This window comes from Coffea arabica, chromosome 10e (genome assembly GCF_036785885.1).
Source record: "Coffea arabica cultivar ET-39 chromosome 10e, Coffea Arabica ET-39 HiFi, whole genome shotgun sequence".
In the NCBI taxonomy this organism is placed as follows: domain Eukaryota; kingdom Viridiplantae; phylum Streptophyta; class Magnoliopsida; order Gentianales; family Rubiaceae; genus Coffea; species Coffea arabica.
This window is the reverse complement of record NC_092328.1, coordinates 36,186,479-36,207,436: the sequence shown is the minus strand read 5'-3', so window position 1 is coordinate 36,207,436 and position 20,958 is coordinate 36,186,479.

The window sequence follows — 20,958 nt, the reverse complement described above, 5'->3', positions numbered from 1 at the left end:
AAGGTTAGAGAATTAATAAAAGATTCAATAGGTAAGGAATTTAGATCTCTAGCTTCTTCAATGGAAGTCACTTTACACTCCCAATCCTTTGATAAAGCATTCAGAATTTTTCTGTTTTTCTCGCCTGGAGAGTATTCCTTTTCCAGTACTTCTAAATCTTTAATAAGGTCATTGAATCTACAATACATCTTATCAATATTTTCATGAAGTTCCATCTTGAACGATTCATACTTGGTAACCAGAATAGACTTATTTTGTTCTCTCACATTCTCACTTCCTTCATGAATTTCTCTAAGTTTGTCCCAAATTTCTTTAGCGGACTTACAACTCTTGACTCTAATAGATTCATTTGAGTCTAAAGCACAATATGACACATTCATGGTTTTGCATTTAAGGTGAGATGAGCTCTATCTATAGCAGTCAGTTCACTTATTATTTTTGGTCTAGATCTATGAGTATTTTCGTCTATAAGAGAGGCATCATATGGACCTTCACTAATAATAAACCACAATTCAATATCAATAGATTGCAAAAAGATAATCATTTTTTCTTTCAAACTCACATAATTTGAACCATTAAACATAGGTGGTCTAATGACAGAATGTCCTTCAAAAAATATGGCATTATTGGTTGTCATATTTACTCCTAAGCCGATTGAGCTTAATCTCAAGGAGACAAAGCTCTGATACCAATTGTAAGGATCGAAGACAACCAAGTAGAAGAGATAAACAATGTAAAGAACACAAACGTAACAATAAGTAAATAAAAGCAAAAGAATTACAAACCAATTAATTACCCTACTCCTCTTGAGCTTGTAGATTAATTCAAACAAGCTTCTTCAAGTTGATGACTTACAATGACTCTTGTGTACAAAGGAAGGTTCACCTCCTCCTTGCCCCGAACTCCACTCGGTCAAGCCAGGAGGTTTTACTATCCCTCAAGACAACCCTCGCAGAGCTACACTCATAAAGTATTCACTCACAAAAGAAAAGCTTACAATAAACCACACACCACTAAAACTACAAATATTCCTTAAAGAGTATTTTCTCACTAAAATCACTCTAGATCTTTTGTATTTTCAGTGTGCAAAAGTTGTTTGAAATATCTGACCGTGTTCTAATTACAGGAGACCAAGAAAGTGCTTCATTAATGCTCCCAACGGATAGAAAGTAGCTGAACAGTCAACTAGTCGTTGGGAGTGTCGGACGTCCTGTACTCCTGTTTTTTACGTCCGACAGCAGGCAATGAGTTTGTGAAATTTTCTTCAATTCTATCGGACGTCCGATGCAAGCTCTTTGTGCGTCCGACAGCAAACAAAGAGATTTGAGAAATCATCTTGTTTTTATCGGACGTCCGGTGGAGACATATTCAGCGTCCGATCGAGGTCAGTGATAATAGAAGACTTTGCTTATTATTTTAGGACGTCCGAGTCGGAGTTCTTCATGTGTCCGAAGTTACTCAATGGTTGTCGGTCGTCCAATATAGTCCTTTTGTGCGTCCGACAGCTATTAGCAACCTTTGTCTTCTTTCAATCGCACTTGTTCATGGAATCAAATAACTTCATAACTGAATGTATATCTTGAAGAGATATTAGTATCATCCATTTGTTTTGTAAACATCAAAAGATAGGGATCAATATCAACATTCTCCCCCTTTTTGATGATGACAAAACAGCGGATGGAAAGAAACAAAAATAAGTATAAGCTCCCCCTCAAACATCGCATCCAAAACTATTAAGAGCCAAATTCATAATCTCAGAATAACTCCCCCTCACACATAGCATCCATTTCTCCCACTTTTTGTCATCATAAGATGAGAGTAAAAAATCACATACCGTAATCCAGCAACAATAACAGCGAATCCAATATTCAAAACAAAAACAGAGAAATGATACCAGAATTCAGCAATCACCAACATACCAACATATCACAGAGAGTTTAACAAAACAAATCATCATTAGATCAGAATAGTTCTTTTCTCTCCCTTTTTGACATCGTACAAATTCAGTAAAAAATATCAAGAAAAACTCAGTTCAAACCATCAGAAATACAAAAAGAGAATTACAAAAAAAATATTATGAACAAGAATCTCAATACTCTTACCAATATCTCCTACTTGTTAGAGTTATCATGTCTAACTATCCACATGCATTTCATGCCTCTACTCATGTTTTTTCTCACATAACAGTCACTTTTCATGTGACCTTTTTGACAGCAAAAAATACACATAACCAAAGAGTTATTTACATGAACCGGTTTAATAAATCTTACTTGTCTTCTTTTATAAATAGCAAATTCGTTGGAGTTAGAATTCAACCTATTCTTTTGAAAACAGACTTGTTTCTTGTGGTTAAACAACTCATTTAGACCATCCATTCTTCTTTTCAAATTACCTTGTTCGTTTTTGAACAATTCACAAAGATTTGTTTTTCTATCAAGCTCAAAGTTTGTAAAGCAGTCTCACTCTTTTTTAAGAAATCACTTTCAGTTTTCAGTTTTTTGTTTTCTTGAAAAAGACGTGCATTGTTCTGAAGAAGAAAGCCAACTTTATATTTTAATTCCTTGTTTCTAGCATAAGATTCTTTCAAACTATCATGCAATTTTATAATGAAAGATTCAAGATCATCATCACTATCAAATTGAGAGTTAGAAGATGTTACCTCATCATCTCCAATGGCCATGAAAGCCAATTGAGCAGATTCTTCTTCCTCTTCAATTTCACCTTCGGAGTTGCATTCATTCCATGTGAACTGGAAGTTGTTGAATCTCGATTTTCTTTCACCTTTTCTCTTCTTCATTGGACACTCACACATGTAGTGTCCAGGTTGGCCGCACTCGAAGCATTTATCAATTTGCTTTTTTATTGAACTCTTGCTTCCCTTTGTTTCTTGTATTACTGAACTGATTGGGGAATGAGTTACTGTTTACTCATTTTTTGAACCTTCGTTTGTTGAGAATTCTCTTGAAACTATTCGTGATGAGAGCTAAATCACTATCATCAGCTTTCGCATCAAAAAATATGGCATTATTGGTTGTCATATTTACTCCTAAGCCGATTGAGCTTAATCTCAAGGAGACCAAACTCTGATACCAATTGTAAGGATCGAAAACAACCAAGTAGAAGTGATAAACAATGTAAAGATCACAAACGTAACAATAAGTAAATAAAAGGAAAAGAATTACAAACCAATTAATTACCCTACTCCTCTTGAGCTTGTAGATTAATTCAAACAAGCTTTTTCAAGTTGATGACATACAATGACTCTTGTGTACAAAGGAAGGTTCACCTCCTCCTTGCCCCGAACTCCACTCGGTCAAGCCAGGAGGTTTTTCTATCCCTCAAGACAACCCTCACAGAGCTACACCCATGAAGTATTCACTCACAAATGAAAAGCTTACAATAAACCATACACCACTAAGACTACAAATATTCCTTGATGAGTATTTTCTCACTAAAATCACTCTAGTTCTTTTGTATTTTCAGTGTGCAAAAGTTGTTTGAAATATCTGACCGTGTTCTAATTACAGGAGACCAAGAAAGTGCTTCATTAATGCTCCCAACGGATAGAAAGTAGCTGAACAGTCAACTAGTCGTTGGGAGTGTCGGACGTCCTGTACTCCTGTTTTTTGCGTCCGACAGCAGGCAGTGAGTTTGTGAAATTTTCTTCAATTCTATCGGACGTCCGGTGCAAGCTCTTTCTGCGTCCGACAGCAAACAAAGAGATTTGAGAAATCATCTTGTTTCTATCGGACGTCCGGTGGAGACATATTCAGCGTCCGATCGAGGTCAGTGATCATAGAAGACTTGGCTTATTATTTTCGGACGTCCGAGTGTGAGTTGCTCATGCGTCCGAAGTTACTCAATGGTTGTCGCCCGTCCGATATGGTCCTTTTGTGCGTCCGACAGCTATTAGCAACCTTTGTCTTCTTTCAATTGCACTTGTTCATGGAATCAAATATCTTCATAACTGAATGTATATCTTGAAGAGATATTAGTATCATCCATTTGTTTTGTAAACATCAAAAGATAGGGATCAATATCAACATTCTCCCCCTTTTTGATGATGACAAAACAGTGGTTGGAAAGAAACAAAAATAAGTATAAGCTCCCCCTCAAACATCGCATCCAAAACTATTAAGAGCCAAATTCATAATCTCAGAATAACTCCCCCTCACACATAGCATCCATTTCTCCCCCTTTTTGTCATCATAAGATGAGAGTAAAAAATCACATACCGTAATCCAGCAACAATAAAAGCGAATCCAATATTCAAAACAAAAACAGAGAAATGATACCAGAATTCAGCAATCACCAACATACCAACATATCGCAGAGAGTTTAACAAAACAAATCATCATTAGATCAGAATAGTTCTTCTCTCCCTTTTTGACATCATACAAATTCAGTAAAAAATATCAAGGAAAACTCAGTTCAAACTATCAGAAATACAAAAAGAGAATTACAAAAAAAATATTATGAACAAGAATCTCATCAATCTTACCAATATCTCCTACTTGTTAGAGTTATCATGTCTAACTATCCACATGCATTTCATGCCTCTACTCACATTTTGTCTCACATAACAGTCGCTTTTCATGTGACATTTTTGACAGCAAAAATTACACATAACCAAAGAGTTATTTACTTGAACCGGTTTAATAAATCTTACTTGTCTTCTTTTATAAATAGCAAATTCATTGGAGTTAGAATTCAACCTATACTTTTGAAAACAGACTTGATTCTTGTGTTTAAACAACTCATTTAGACCATCCATTTTTCTTTTCAAATTACCTTGTTCCTTTTTGAATAATTCACAGAGATTTGTTTTTTGTTTTCTTGAAAAAGACGTGCATTGTCCTGAAGAAGAAAGCCAACTTTATATTTTAATTCCTTGTTTCTAGCATAAGATTCTTTCAAACTATCATGCAATTTTATAATGAAAGATTCAAGATCATCATCACTATCAAATTGAGAGTTAGAAGATGTTACCTCATCATCTCCAATGGCCATGAAAGCCAATTGAGCAGATTCTTCTTCCTCTTCAATTTCACCTTCGGAGTTGCATTCATTCCATGTGAACTGGAAGTTGTTGAATCTCGATTTTCTTTCACCTTTTCTCTTCTTCATTGGACACTCACACATGTAGTGTCCAGGTTGGCCGCACTCGAAGCATTTATCAATTTGCTTTTTATTGAACTCTTGCTTCCCTTTGTTTCTTGTATTACTGAACTGATTTGGGAATGAGTTACTGTTTCCTCCTTTTTTGAACCTTCGTTTGTTGAGAATTCTCTTGAAACTATTCGTGATGAGAGCTAAATCACTATCACCAGCTTCCGCATCTTCTTCATCTAGGGAGGCAGAATCATCTTCATCTTGAGATGCTTTTAGAGCAATGCTCTTTCTTACTTTCGCATCCTCTTCCTCTTGCATTTTGGACTTAAGCTTCAGCTCATAAAAGGTTAGAGAATTAATAAAAGATTCAATAGGTAAGGAATTTAGATCTCTAGCTTCTTCAATGGAAGTCACTTTACACTCCCAATCCTTTGATAAAGCATTCAGAATTTTTCTATTTTTTTCGCCTGGAGAGTAATCCTTTTCCAGTACTTCTAAACCCTTAATAAGGTCATTGAATCTACAATACATCTTATCAATATTTTCATGAAGTTCCATCTTGAACGATTCATACTTGGTAACCAGAATAGACTTATTTTGTTCTCTCACATTCTCACTTCCTTCATGGATTTCTCTAAGTTTGTCCCAAATTTCTTTAGCGGACTTACAACCCTTGACTCTAATAGATTCATTTGAGTCTAAAGCACAATATGACACATTCATGGTTTTGCATTTAAGGTGAGATGAGCTCTATCTATAGCAGTCAGTTCACTTATTATTTTTGGTCTAGATCTATGAGTATTTTCGTCTATAAGAGATGCATCATATGGACCTTCACTAATAATAAACCACAATTCAATATCAATAGATTGCAAATAGATAATCATTTTTTCTTTCAAACTCACATAATTTGACTCATTAAACATAGGTGGTCTAATGACAGAATGTCCTTCAAAAAATATGGCATTATTGGTTGTCATATTTACTCCTAAGCCGATTGAGCTTAATCTGAAGGAGACCAAGCTCTGATACCAATTGTAAGGATCGAAGACAACCAAGTAGAAGAGATAAACAATGTAAAGATCACTAACGTAACAATAAGTAAATAAAAGGAAAAGAATTACAAACCAATTAATTACCCTACTCCTCTTGAGCTTGTAGATTAATTCAAACAAGCTTCTTCAAGTTGATGACATACAATGACTCTTGTGTACAAAGGAAGGTTCACCTCCTCATTGCCCCGAACTCCACTCGGTCAAGCCAGGAGGTTTTACTATCCCTCAAGACAACCCTCGCAGAGCTACACACATGAAGTATTCACTCACAAATGAAAAGCTTACAATAAACCACACACCACTAAGACTACAAATATTCCTTGAAGAGTATTTTCTCACTAAAATCACTCTAGTTCTTTTGTATTTTCAGTGTGCAAAAGTTGTTTGAAATATCTGACCGTGTTCTAATTACAGGAGACCAAGAAAGTGCTTCATTAATGCTCCCAACGGATAGAAAGTAGCTGAACAGTCAACTAGTCGTTGGGAGTGTCGGACGTCCTGTACTCCTGTTTTTTGCGTCCGACAGCAGGCAGTGAGTTTGTGAAATTTTCTTCAATTCTATCGGACGTCCGGTGCAAGCTCTTTGTGCGTCCGACAGCAAACAAAGAGATTTGAGAAATCATCTTGTTTCTATCGGACGTCCGGTGGAGACATATTCAGCGTCCGATCGAGGTCAGTGATCATAGAAGACTTGGCTTATTATTTTCGGACGTCCGAGTGTGAGTTGCTCATGCGTCCGAAGTTACTCAATGGTTGTCGCCCGTCCGATATGGTCCTTTTGTGCGTCCGACAGCTATTAGCAACCTTTGTCTTCTTTCAATTGCACTTGTTCATGGAATCAAATATCTTCATAACTGAATGTATATCTTGAAGAGATATTAGTATCATCCATTTGTTTTGTAAACATCAAAAGATAGGGATCAATATCAACATTCTCCCCCTTTTTGATGATGACAAAACAGTGGTTGGAAAGAAACAAAAATAAGTATAAGCTCCCCCTCAAACATCGCATCCAAAACTATTAAGAGCCAAATTCATAATCTCAGAATAACTCCCCCTCACACATAGCATCCATTTCTCCCCCTTTTTGTCATCATAAGATGAGAGTAAAAAATCACATACCGTAATCCAGCAACAATAAAAGCGAATCCAATATTCAAAACAAAAACAGAGAAATGATACCAGAATTCAGCAATCACCAACATACCAACATATCGCAGAGAGTTTAACAAAACAAATCATCATTAGATCAGAATAGTTCTTCTCTCCCTTTTTGACATCATACAAATTCAGTAAAAAATATCAAGGAAAACTCAGTTCAAACTATCAGAAATACAAAAAGAGAATTACAAAAAAAATATTATGAACAAGAATCTCATCAATCTTACCAATATCTCCTACTTGTTAGAGTTATCATGTCTAACTATCCACATGCATTTCATGCCTCTACTCACATTTTGTCTCACATAACAGTCGCTTTTCATGTGACATTTTTGACAGCAAAAATTACACATAACCAAAGAGTTATTTACTTGAACCGGTTTAATAAATCTTACTTGTCTTCTTTTATAAATAGCAAATTCATTGGAGTTAGAATTCAACCTATACTTTTGAAAACAGACTTGATTCTTGTGTTTAAACAACTCATTTAGACCATCCATTTTTCTTTTCAAATTACCTTGTTCCTTTTTGAATAATTCACAGAGATTTGTTTTTTGTTTTCTTGAAAAAGACGTGCATTGTCCTGAAGAAGAAAGCCAACTTTATATTTTAATTCCTTGTTTCTAGCATAAGATTCTTTCAAACTATCATGCAATTTTATAATGAAAGATTCAAGATCATCATCACTATCAAATTGAGAGTTAGAAGATGTTACCTCATCATCTCCAATGGCCATGAAAGCCAATTGAGCAGATTCTTCTTCCTCTTCAATTTCACCTTCGGAGTTGCATTCATTCCATGTGAACTGGAAGTTGTTGAATCTCGATTTTCTTTCACCTTTTCTCTTCTTCATTGGACACTCACACATGTAGTGTCCAGGTTGGCCGCACTCGAAGCATTTATCAATTTGCTTTTTATTGAACTCTTGCTTCCCTTTGTTTCTTGTATTACTGAACTGATTTGGGAATGAGTTACTGTTTCCTCCTTTTTTGAACCTTCGTTTGTTGAGAATTCTCTTGAAACTATTCGTGATGAGAGCTAAATCACTATCACCAGCTTCCGCATCTTCTTCATCTAGGGAGGCAGAATCATCTTCATCTTGAGATGCTTTTAGAGCAATGCTCTTTCTTACTTTCGCATCCTCTTCCTCTTGCATTTTGGACTTAAGCTTCAGCTCATAAAAGGTTAGAGAATTAATAAAAGATTCAATAGGTAAGGAATTTAGATCTCTAGCTTCTTCAATGGAAGTCACTTTACACTCCCAATCCTTTGATAAAGCATTCAGAATTTTTCTATTTTTTTCGCCTGGAGAGTAATCCTTTTCCAGTACTTCTAAACCCTTAATAAGGTCATTGAATCTACAATACATCTTATCAATATTTTCATGAAGTTCCATCTTGAACGATTCATACTTGGTAACCAGAATAGACTTATTTTGTTCTCTCACATTCTCACTTCCTTCATGGATTTCTCTAAGTTTGTCCCAAATTTCTTTAGCGGACTTACAACCCTTGACTCTAATAGATTCATTTGAGTCTAAAGCACAATATGACACATTCATGGTTTTGCATTTAAGGTGAGATGAGCTCTATCTATAGCAGTCAGTTCACTTATTATTTTTGGTCTAGATCTATGAGTATTTTCGTCTATAAGAGATGCATCATATGGACCTTCACTAATAATAAACCACAATTCAATATCAATAGATTGCAAATAGATAATCATTTTTTCTTTCAAACTCACATAATTTGACTCATTAAACATAGGTGGTCTAATGACAGAATGTCCTTCAAAAAATATGGCATTATTGGTTGTCATATTTACTCCTAAGCCGATTGAGCTTAATCTGAAGGAGACCAAGCTCTGATACCAATTGTAAGGATCGAAGACAACCAAGTAGAAGAGATAAACAATGTAAAGATCACTAACGTAACAATAAGTAAATAAAAGGAAAAGAATTACAAACCAATTAATTACCCTACTCCTCTTGAGCTTGTAGATTAATTCAAACAAGCTTCTTCAAGTTGATGACATACAATGACTCTTGTGTACAAAGGAAGGTTCACCTCCTCATTGCCCCGAACTCCACTCGGTCAAGCCAGGAGGTTTTACTATCCCTCAAGACAACCCTCGCAGAGCTACACACATGAAGTATTCACTCACAAATGAAAAGCTTACAATAAACCACACACCACTAAGACTACAAATATTCCTTGAAGAGTATTTTCTCACTAAAATCACTCTAGTTCTTTTGTATTTTCAGTGTGCAAAAGTTGTTTGAAATATCTGACCGTGTTCTAATTACAGGAGACCAAGAAAGTGCTTCATTAATGCTCCCAACGGATAGAAAGTAGCTGAACAGTCAACTAGTCGTTGGGAGTGTCGGACGTCCTGTACTCCTGTTTTTTGCGTCCGACAGCAGGCAGTGAGTTTGTGAAATTTTCTTCAATTCTATCGGACGTCCGGTGCAAGCTCTTTGTGCGTCCGACAGCAAACAAAGAGATTTGAGAAATCATCTTGTTTCTATCGGACGTCCGGTGGAGACATATTCAGCGTCCGATCGAGGTCAGTGATCATAGAAGACTTGGCTTATTATTTTCGGACGTCCGAGTGTGAGTTGCTCATGCGTCCGAAGTTACTCAATGGTTGTCGCCCGTCCGATATGGTCCTTTTGTGCGTCCGACAGCTATTAGCAACCTTTGTCTTCTTTCAATTGCACTTGTTCATGGAATCAAATATCTTCATAACTGAATGTATATCTTGAAGAGATATTAGTATCATCCATTTGTTTTGTAAACATCAAAAGATAGGGATCAATATCAACATTCTCCCCCTTTTTGATGATGACAAAACAGTGGTTGGAAAGAAACAAAAATAAGTATAAGCTCCCCCTCAAACATCGCATCCAAAACTATTAAGAGCCAAATTCATAATCTCAGAATAACTCCCCCTCACACATAGCATCCATTTCTCCCCCTTTTTGTCATCATAAGATGAGAGTAAAAAATCACATACCGTAATCCAGCAACAATAAAAGCGAATCCAATATTCAAAACAAAAACAGAGAAATGATACCAGAATTCAGCAATCACCAACATACCAACATATCGCAGAGAGTTTAACAAAACAAATCATCATTAGATCAGAATAGTTCTTCTCTCCCTTTTTGACATCATACAAATTCAGTAAAAAATATCAAGGAAAACTCAGTTCAAACTATCAGAAATACAAAAAGAGAATTACAAAAAAAATATTATGAACAAGAATCTCATCAATCTTACCAATATCTCCTACTTGTTAGAGTTATCATGTCTAACTATCCACATGCATTTCATGCCTCTACTCACATTTTGTCTCACATAACAGTCGCTTTTCATGTGACATTTTTGACAGCAAAAATTACACATAACCAAAGAGTTGTTTACTTGAACCGGTTTAATAAATCTTACTTGTCTTCTTTTATAAATAGCAAATTCATTGGAGTTAGAATTCAACCTATACTTTTGAAAACAGACTTGATTCTTGTGTTTAAACAACTCATTTAGACCATCCATTTTTCTTTTCAAATTACCTTGTTCCTTTTTGAATAATTCACAGAGATTTGTTTTTTGTTTTCTTGAAAAAGACGTGCATTGTCCTGAAGAAGAAAGCCAACTTTATATTTTAATTCCTTGTTTCTAGCATAAGATTCTTTCAAACTATCATGCAATTTTATAATGAAAGATTCAAGATCATCATCACTATCAAATTGAGAGTTAGAAGATGTTACCTCATCATCTCCAATGGCCATGAAAGCCAATTGAGCAGATTCTTCTTCCTCTTCAATTTCACCTTCGGAGTTGCATTCATTCCATGTGAACTGGAAGTTGTTGAATCTCGATTTTCTTTCACCTTTTCTCTTCTTCATTGGACACTCACACATGTAGTGTCCAGGTTGGCCGCACTCGAAGCATTTATCAATTTGCTTTTTATTGAACTCTTGCTTCCCTTTGTTTCTTGTATTACTGAACTGATTTGGGAATGAGTTACTGTTTCCTCCTTTTTTGAACCTTCGTTTGTTGAGAATTCTCTTGAAACTATTCGTGATGAGAGCTAAATCACTATCACCAGCTTCCGCATCTTCTTCATCTAGGGAGGCAGAATCATCTTCATCTTGAGATGCTTTTAGAGCAATGCTCTTTCTTACTTTCGCATCCTCTTCCTCTTGCATTTTGGACTTAAGCTTCAGCTCATAAAAGGTTAGAGAATTAATAAAAGATTCAATAGGTAAGGAATTTAGATCTCTAGCTTCTTCAATGGAAGTCACTTTACACTCCCAATCCTTTGATAAAGCATTCAGAATTTTTCTATTTTTTTCGCCTGGAGAGTAATCCTTTTCCAGTACTTCTAAACCCTTAATAAGGTCATTGAATCTACAATACATCTTATCAATATTTTCATGAAGTTCCATCTTGAACGATTCATACTTGGTAACCAGAATAGACTTATTTTGTTCTCTCACATTCTCACTTCCTTCATGGATTTCTCTAAGTTTGTCCCAAATTTCTTTAGCGGACTTACAACCCTTGACTCTAATAGATTCATTTGAGTCTAAAGCACAATATGACACATTCATGGTTTTGCATTTAAGGTGAGATGAGCTCTATCTATAGCAGTCAGTTCACTTATTATTTTTGGTCTAGATCTATGAGTATTTTCGTCTATAAGAGATGCATCATATGGACCTTCACTAATAATAAACCACAATTCAATATCAATAGATTGCAAATAGATAATCATTTTTTCTTTCAAACTCACATAATTTGACTCATTAAACATAGGTGGTCTAATGACAGAATGTCCTTCAAAAAATATGGCATTATTGGTTGTCATATTTACTCCTAAGCCGATTGAGCTTAATCTGAAGGAGACCAAGCTCTGATACCAATTGTAAGGATCGAAGACAACCAAGTAGAAGAGATAAACAATGTAAAGATCACTAACGTAACAATAAGTAAATAAAAGGAAAAGAATTACAAACCAATTAATTACCCTACTCCTCTTGAGCTTGTAGATTAATTCAAACAAGCTTCTTCAAGTTGATGACATACAATGACTCTTGTGTACAAAGGAAGGTTCACCTCCTCATTGCCCCGAACTCCACTCGGTCAAGCCAGGAGGTTTTACTATCCCTCAAGACAACCCTCGCAGAGCTACACACATGAAGTATTCACTCACAAATGAAAAGCTTACAATAAACCACACACCACTAAGACTACAAATATTCCTTGAAGAGTATTTTCTCACTAAAATCACTCTAGTTCTTTTGTATTTTCAGTGTGCAAAAGTTGTTTGAAATATCTGACCGTGTTCTAATTACAGGAGACCAAGAAAGTGCTTCATTAATGCTCCCAACGGATAGAAAGTAGCTGAACAGTCAACTAGTCGTTGGGAGTGTCGGACGTCCTGTACTCCTGTTTTTTGCGTCCGACAGCAGGCAGTGAGTTTGTGAAATTTTCTTCAATTCTATCGGACGTCCGGTGCAAGCTCTTTGTGCGTCCGACAGCAAACAAAGAGATTTGAGAAATCATCTTGTTTCTATCGGACGTCCGGTGGAGACATATTCAGCGTCCGATCGAGGTCAGTGATCATAGAAGACTTGGCTTATTATTTTCGGACGTCCGAGTGTGAGTTGCTCATGCGTCCGAAGTTACTCAATGGTTGTCGCCCGTCCGATATGGTCCTTTTGTGCGTCCGACAGCTATTAGCAACCTTTGTCTTCTTTCAATTGCACTTGTTCATGGAATCAAATATCTTCATAACTGAATGTATATCTTGAAGAGATATTAGTATCATCCATTTGTTTTGTAAACATCAAAAGATAGGGATCAATATCAACATTCTCCCCCTTTTTGATGATGACAAAACAGTGGTTGGAAAGAAACAAAAATAAGTATAAGCTCCCCCTCAAACATCGCATCCAAAACTATTAAGAGCCAAATTCATAATCTCAGAATAACTCCCCCTCACACATAGCATCCATTTCTCCCCCTTTTTGTCATCATAAGATGAGAGTAAAAAATCACATACCGTAATCCAGCAACAATAAAAGCGAATCCAATATTCAAAACAAAAACAGAGAAATGATACCAGAATTCAGCAATCACCAACATACCAACATATCGCAGAGAGTTTAACAAAACAAATCATCATTAGATCAGAATAGTTCTTCTCTCCCTTTTTGACATCATACAAATTCAGTAAAAAATATCAAGGAAAACTCAGTTCAAACTATCAGAAATACAAAAAGAGAATTACAAAAAAAATATTATGAACAAGAATCTCATCAATCTTACCAATATCTCCTACTTGTTAGAGTTATCATGTCTAACTATCCACATGCATTTCATGCCTCTACTCACATTTTTTCTCACATAACAGTCGCTTTTCATGTGACATTTTTGACAGCAAAAATTACACATAACCAAAGAGTTGTTTACTTGAACCGGTTTAATAAATCTTACTTGTCTTCTTTTATAAATAGCAAATTCATTGGAGTTAGAATTCAACCTATACTTTTGAAAACAGACTTGATTCTTGTGTTTAAACAACTCATTTAGACCATCCATTTTTCTTTTCAAATTACCTTGTTCCTTTTTGAATAATTCACAGAGATTTGTTTTTTGTTTTCTTGAAAAAGACGTGCATTGTCCTGAAGAAGAAAGCCAACTTTATATTTTAATTCCTTGTTTCTAGCATAAGATTCTTTCAAACTATCATGCAATTTTATAATGAAAGATTCAAGATCATCATCACTATCAAATTGAGAGTTAGAAGATGTTACCTCATCATCTACAATGGCCATGAAAGCCAATTGAGCAGATTCTTCTTCCTCTTCAATTTCACCTTCGGAGTTGCATTCATTCCATGTGAACTGGAAGTTGTTGAATCTCGATTTTCTTTCACCTTTTCTCTTCTTCATTGGACACTCACACATGTAGTGTCCAGGTTGGCCGCACTCGAAGCATTTATCAATTTGCTTTTTATTGAACTCTTGCTTCCCTTTGTTTCTTGTATTACTGAACTGATTTGGGAATGAGTTACTGTTTCCTCCTTTTTTGAACCTTCGTTTGTTGAGAATTCTCTTGAAACTATTCGTGATGAGAGCTAAATCACTATCACCAGCTTCCGCATCTTCTTCATCTAGGGAGGCAGAATCATCTTCATCTTGAGATGCTTTTAGAGCAATGCTCTTTCTTACTTTCGCATCCTCTTCCTCTTGCATTTTGGACTTAAGCTTCAGCTCATAAAAGGTTAGAGAATTAATAAAAGATTCAATAGGTAAGGAATTTAGATCTCTAGCTTCTTCAATGGAAGTCACTTTACACTCCCAATCCTTTGATAAAGCATTCAGAATTTTTCTATTTTTTTCGCCTGGAGAGTAATCCTTTTCCAGTACTTCTAAACCCTTAATAAGGTCATTGAATCTACAATACATCTTATCAATATTTTCATGAAGTTCCATCTTGAACGATTCATACTTGGTAACCAGAATAGACTTATTTTGTTCTCTCACATTCTCACTTCCTTCATGGATTTCTCTAAGTTTGTCCCAAATTTCTTTAGCGGACTTACAACCCTTGACTCTAATAGATTCATTTGAGTCTAAAGCACAATATGACACATTCATGGTTTTGCATTTAAGGTGAGATGAGCTCTATCTATAGCAGTCAGTTCACTTATTATTTTTGGTCTAGATCTATGAGTATTTTCGTCTATAAGAGATGCATCATATGGACCTTCACTAATAATAAACCACAATTCAATATCAATAGATTGCAAATAGATAATCATTTTTTCTTTCAAACTCACATAATTTGACTCATTAAACATAGGTGGTCTAATGACAGAATGTCCTTCAAAAAATATGGCATTATTGGTTGTCATATTTACTCCTAAGCCGATTGAGCTTAATCTGAAGGAGACCAAGCTCTGATACCAATTGTAAGGATCGAAGACAACCAAGTAGAAGAGATAAACAATGTAAAGATCACTAACGTAACAATAAGTAAATAAAAGGAAAAGAATTACAAACCAATTAATTACCCTACTCCTCTTGAGCTTGTAGATTAATTCAAACAAGCTTCTTCAAGTTGATGACATACAATGACTCTTGTGTACAAAGAAAGGTTCACCTCCTCATTGCCCCGAACTCCACTCGGTCAAGCCAGGAGGTTTTACTATCCCTCAAGACAACCCTCGCAGAGCTACACACATGAAGTATTCACTCACAAATGAAAAGCTTACAATAAACCACACACCACTAAGACTACAAATATTCCTTGAAGAGTATTTTCTCACTAAAATCACTTTAGTTCTTTTGTATTTTCAGTGTGCAAAAGTTGTTTGAAATATCTGACCGTGTTCTAATTACAGGAGACCAAGAAAGTGCTTCATTAATGCTCCCAACGGATAGAAAGTAGCTGAACAGTCAACTAGTCGTTGGGAGTGTCGGACGTCCTGTACTCCTGTTTTTTGCGTCCGACAGCAGGCAGTGAGTTTGTGAAATTTTCTTCAATTCTATCGGACGTCCGGTGCAAGCTCTTTGTGCGTCCGACAGCAAACAAAGAGATTTGAGAAATCATCTTGTTTCTATCGGACGTCCGGTGGAGACATATTCAGCGTCCGATCGAGGTCAGTGATCATAGAAGACTTGGCTTATTATTTTCGGACGTCCGAGTGTGAGTTGCTCATGCGTCCGAAGTTACTCAATGGTTGTCGACCGTCCGATATGGTCCTTTTGTGCGTCCGACAGCTATTAGCAACCTTTGTCTTCTTTCAATTGCACTTGTTCATGGAATCAAATAACTTCATAACTGAATGTATATCTTGAAGAGATATTAGTATCATCCATTTGTTTTGTAAACATCAAAAGATAGGGATCAATATCAACATTCTCCCCTTTTTGATGATGACAAAACAGTGGATGGAAAGAAACAAAAATAAGTATAAGCTCCCTCTCAAACATCGCATCCAAAACTATTAAGAGCCAAATTCATAATCTCAGAATAACTCCCCCTCACACATAGCATCCATTTCTCCCCCTTTTTGTCATCATAAGATGAGAGTAAAAAATCACATACCGTAATCCAGCAACAATAAAAGCGAATCCAATATTCAAAACAAAAACAGAGAAATGATACCAGAATTCAGCAATCACCAACATACCAACATATCGCAGAGAGTTTAACAAAACAAATCATCATTAGATCAGAATAGTTCTTCTCTCCCTTTTTGACATCATACAAATTCAGTAAAAAATATCAAGGAAAACTCAGTTCAAACTATCAGAAATACAAAAAGAGAATTACAAAAAAAATATTATGAACAAGAATCTCATCAATCTTACCAATATCTCCTACTTGTTAGAGTTATCATGTCTAACTATCCACATGCATTTCATGCCTCTACTCATATTTTTTCTCGCATAACAGTCGCTTTTCATGTGACATTTTTGACAGCAAAAATTACACATAACCAAAGAGTTATTTACTTGAACCGGTTTAATAAATCTTACTTGTCTTCTTTTATAAATAGCAAATTCGTTGGAGTTAGAATTCAACCTATACTTTTGAAAACAGACTTGTTTCTTGTGTTTAAACAACTCATTTAGACCATCCATTCTTCTTTTCAAATTACCTTGTTCCTTTTTGAATAATTCACAAAGATTTGTTTTTTGTTTTCTTGAAAAAGACGTGCATTCTCCTGAAGAAGAAAGCCAACTTTATATTTTAATTCCTTGTTTCTAGCATAAGATTCTTTCAAACTATCATGCAATTTTATAATGAAAGATTCAAGATCATCATCACTATCAAATTGAGAGTTAGAAGATGTTACCTCATCATCTCCAATGGCCATGAAAGCCAATTGAGCAGATTCTTCTTCCTCTTCAATTTCACCTTCGGAGTTGCATTCATTCCATGTGAACTGGAAGTTGTTGAATCTCGATTTTCTTTCACCTTTTCTCTTCTTCATTGGACACTCACACATGTAGTGTCCAGGTTGGCTGCACTCGAAGCATTTATCAATTTGCTTTTTATTGAACTCTTGCTTCCCTTTGTTTCTTGTATTACTGAACTGATTGGGGAATGAGTTACTGTTTCCTCCTTTTTTGAACCTTCGTTTGTTGAGAATTGTCTTGAAACTATTCGTGATGAGAGCTAAATCACTATCATCAGCTTCCGCATCTTCTTCATCTAGGGAGGCAGAATCATCTTCATCTTGAGATGCTTTTAGAGCAATGCTCTTTCTTACTTTCGCATCCTCTTCCTCTTGCATTATGGACTTAAGCTTCAGCTCATAAGAGGTTAGAGAATTCATAAGATATTCAATATGTAAGGAATTTAGATCTCAACCTTCTTCGATGGCAGTCACTTTACTCTCCCAATCCTTTGATAAAGCATTCAGAATTTTTCTATTTTTCTCGCCTGGAGAGTAATCCTTTTCCAGTACTTCTAAACCCTTAATAAGGTCATTGAATCTACAATACATCTTATCAATATTTTCATGAAGTTCCATCTTGAACGATTCATACTTGGTAACCAGAATAGACTTATTTTGTTCTCTCACATTCTCACTTCCTTCATGGATTTCTCTAAGTTTGTCCCAAATTTCTTTAGCGGACTTACAACCCTTGACTCTAATAGATTCATTTGAGTCTAAAGCACAATATGACACATTCATGGTTTTGCATTTAAGGTGAGATGAGCTCTATCTATAGCAGTCAGTTCACTTCTTATTTTTGGTCTAGATCTATGAGTATTTTATTTTTCTTTACTAGAACTTTCCCCAGATAATTCTTATGAGTAAATATAGGTTTTAGATGTTTTTTCTAGTGTCGGTTAGTTTTTGAGAAATTAAGGATATATAACGGACGTGGGACCCGCTAGTGCGAAATGTTCGGAAAAATTCGGCCAATTAGGTTAAGTTCCGGACACTGGGTGAAATTTATCGGGTGTTAAGAGATAAGTAGAGGTTGTGATGTGATTGATGTGAGAGAGAAAAAGGATAGAGATGCTTTAAATGGAGTGACAAGTGTCACTATCTCATTGGTTGGACTTGTTGGACAACTATTCACTTTTTTTGACTTTTTACCATTTAGTTAAAATATCTCAAAAACTTACCAAAAATTCACTCTTTCTTCCTCCCTCTTGGTCGGCCATCTTGAACAAAGAAGAAAGAAAACTCTTCCAATTTCTAGCTTCTATCTAGCTCAAATCTTCCAAAACAATCACATAAACTTGTTTCTACTCCATAAAATCTCTTCATTAGGTGTTATTTAGTAGTTTGGTGAAGTGTTTGGAGAAGCTAAGGTGTCAAGCAACTCTCTCTCTCTTGTTTTACTAGGTGAGTAATGAATGAACCTTCTCCTTCATCTAATGAAGCTTAATTGATGCCTAGTGATAGTTAAAGTGATGAATTTTGTGGTTATTTCTTGCTTTTGGATGAATTGATGAAGTTTTCAATTTATTGGTGATTTTTCTGGTTTAATATGATCATGATGGTGTGGCTATCTTTGATGATTGGAAATGATGTTTAATAACTCTAGTAGGTGTAAATGATTGATAATTGCAATCAATTTCTGTTTTGGAAGAAATTCTGGAAAATTAGGGTTCTTGGTTCTTCATTCTGTCCGAAATTTTTGGTCCCAGATAGAGGCCGAATTGGCCTTGGATTAAAACATGAAAGTTGTAGGTATTGATGTTTTAAAGGTTCCTGTAAAATTTCAGGTGAACCAGAGTAGTGTAGAATGAGATAAGCCGAAATTACTATTGCTGTTCTGGGTTCATCAGGATGTTAGAACTGCGTCTGAAATGGGTTGTTTTGCCTGGAATTGTTTTGGATTTGGGTGTTGAGGTCTTCTGATGAAATGTAGCCCTGTTTTTAAGCTTTTGGATGGCTTTGGAATTTCTGGATTTGGCCTTGTGTAGGCTGAGTTATGATGTTTGTACTAGAATACGGTTTGTGAACCTGTTTTGCGATTCTGGTATAGTGTCTTGCATTTTTGACCTTGTTACCTTCAAAACTGGACAAAGTTGCCTTCTTCAACATTGTAGCCCCTTAAGTCATGAATCTTTCTGTAAAATTTCAGGTCAAACGGATTAGCCTATTCTGAGTTATAGACAGAACACTCAGGCCTGTTTTAGACATTAGTTTGTGTACGTTATGAATTTCAGCTTCTGACCGTGGGTTTTCCGTTTTGATCCCGTACGATCTGGGTGTCAAATCCTTCATAATAAATGTAGATCTTGGTCTCAGCTTCGAAACGGTATAAATTGCATCGAAATCCGAGTTCCGTAGCTTCCGTTATGACCAAAACAAGATTGATCGTCAGAACTGCCTTGTATCTGGACAGTTCTGACGGGTACTTTGGCACTCAATTTTCGTTCTGTTCTGAGTGGATTCAGGTCTTGGCCAAAACATCAAAGTTTTAACCTTATGTCTCAGCTTTCTAATGCCTTTGGAATTTCCTGATTTGGACTTGTGAGCTAGAAGTTATGGTCCAGTAAACAGACCCTGTCTGTCATTCAAAGTGCAAACTTCTGGTACCGTTTTCCATGATTTCGACTTGTGTTGATTCGGATCTAGTTTAAGGTGTCTTCATGAGAATTTTAGGCCTTCCTCATAGATTCGAAACGGTGTCTCGTTCACCTTGATCCGATATTCCTAGCCTAATCTTTGATCAAAACGGTTTGAGATGGCCGATTTGGCCGTTTCCGTTTGCCGTTCCGCGCGAGCGCGTGTGCCGATTTTTGCCGTTTTGCTTGTTTTGGATCTGTTAATAGCCGTTTGTGATATAATGTGGTAAAATCTTCTATTTCAGACAGTGGTGAGCTAGGCGGAGCCGGTGGGGCCCACTACTAGCGAACACGCGCGAAGCGATTTTGCTTTAGTACTACTTTTGGTATTTTGAGTAAGTATTCTGGCCGCTCTTGTGTGTTCGTTGCTTATGTGTTTCGATTTGTATGAAGAGGGTACCTAGGCGAGGGTGTACTTTATCGCACTCGACCTAGACCCTAATCTGCGCACCTATCTATACATGGCTTGTGTATATGAGCAATTTTGGAACTAAAACCCTTGAGCTTGTGGCTCAGGGTAACTTTTGAATAATTTTGTGAAATTTGTGAGTTTGGGGCTGATCTCAATACCTCGAGGGACTATTCGAGCCGGTTAGGGCTTGGTCGAAGTCAGTCCAACTTGGATTGAGGTCACCAAGTTTGTGAATCCGGTTCACCGAGTTGTGAACCAAGTTTGTGACCCGAGCTTGTGACTCAGGCTCAAGTTTGTGATTTCGTTCGCCCGGGCAAGTTTGTGAGGTGACTGGCCAGTGAGGGTGATAAGGTGTCCGGTGGGTGTACAAGTGAAGTTCTACGGACCTTATTTATGGTCGACGGAGTGTCGACAGGAGATCACGCATGGCAAATGACTTGGCTTTGAAGCCATACGTATCCTTATCATGTGATGTTATTTTTCTGCTTTTGCTTTACTCCTACTGTGTAAATGTGGTTACGTGAAATTTACGTTTTTACCCCTGTTTACTTGCTAAGCTTCTAGCTTACCCCGTTTCCTTTGTTTTCCTTAGCAGGGGACG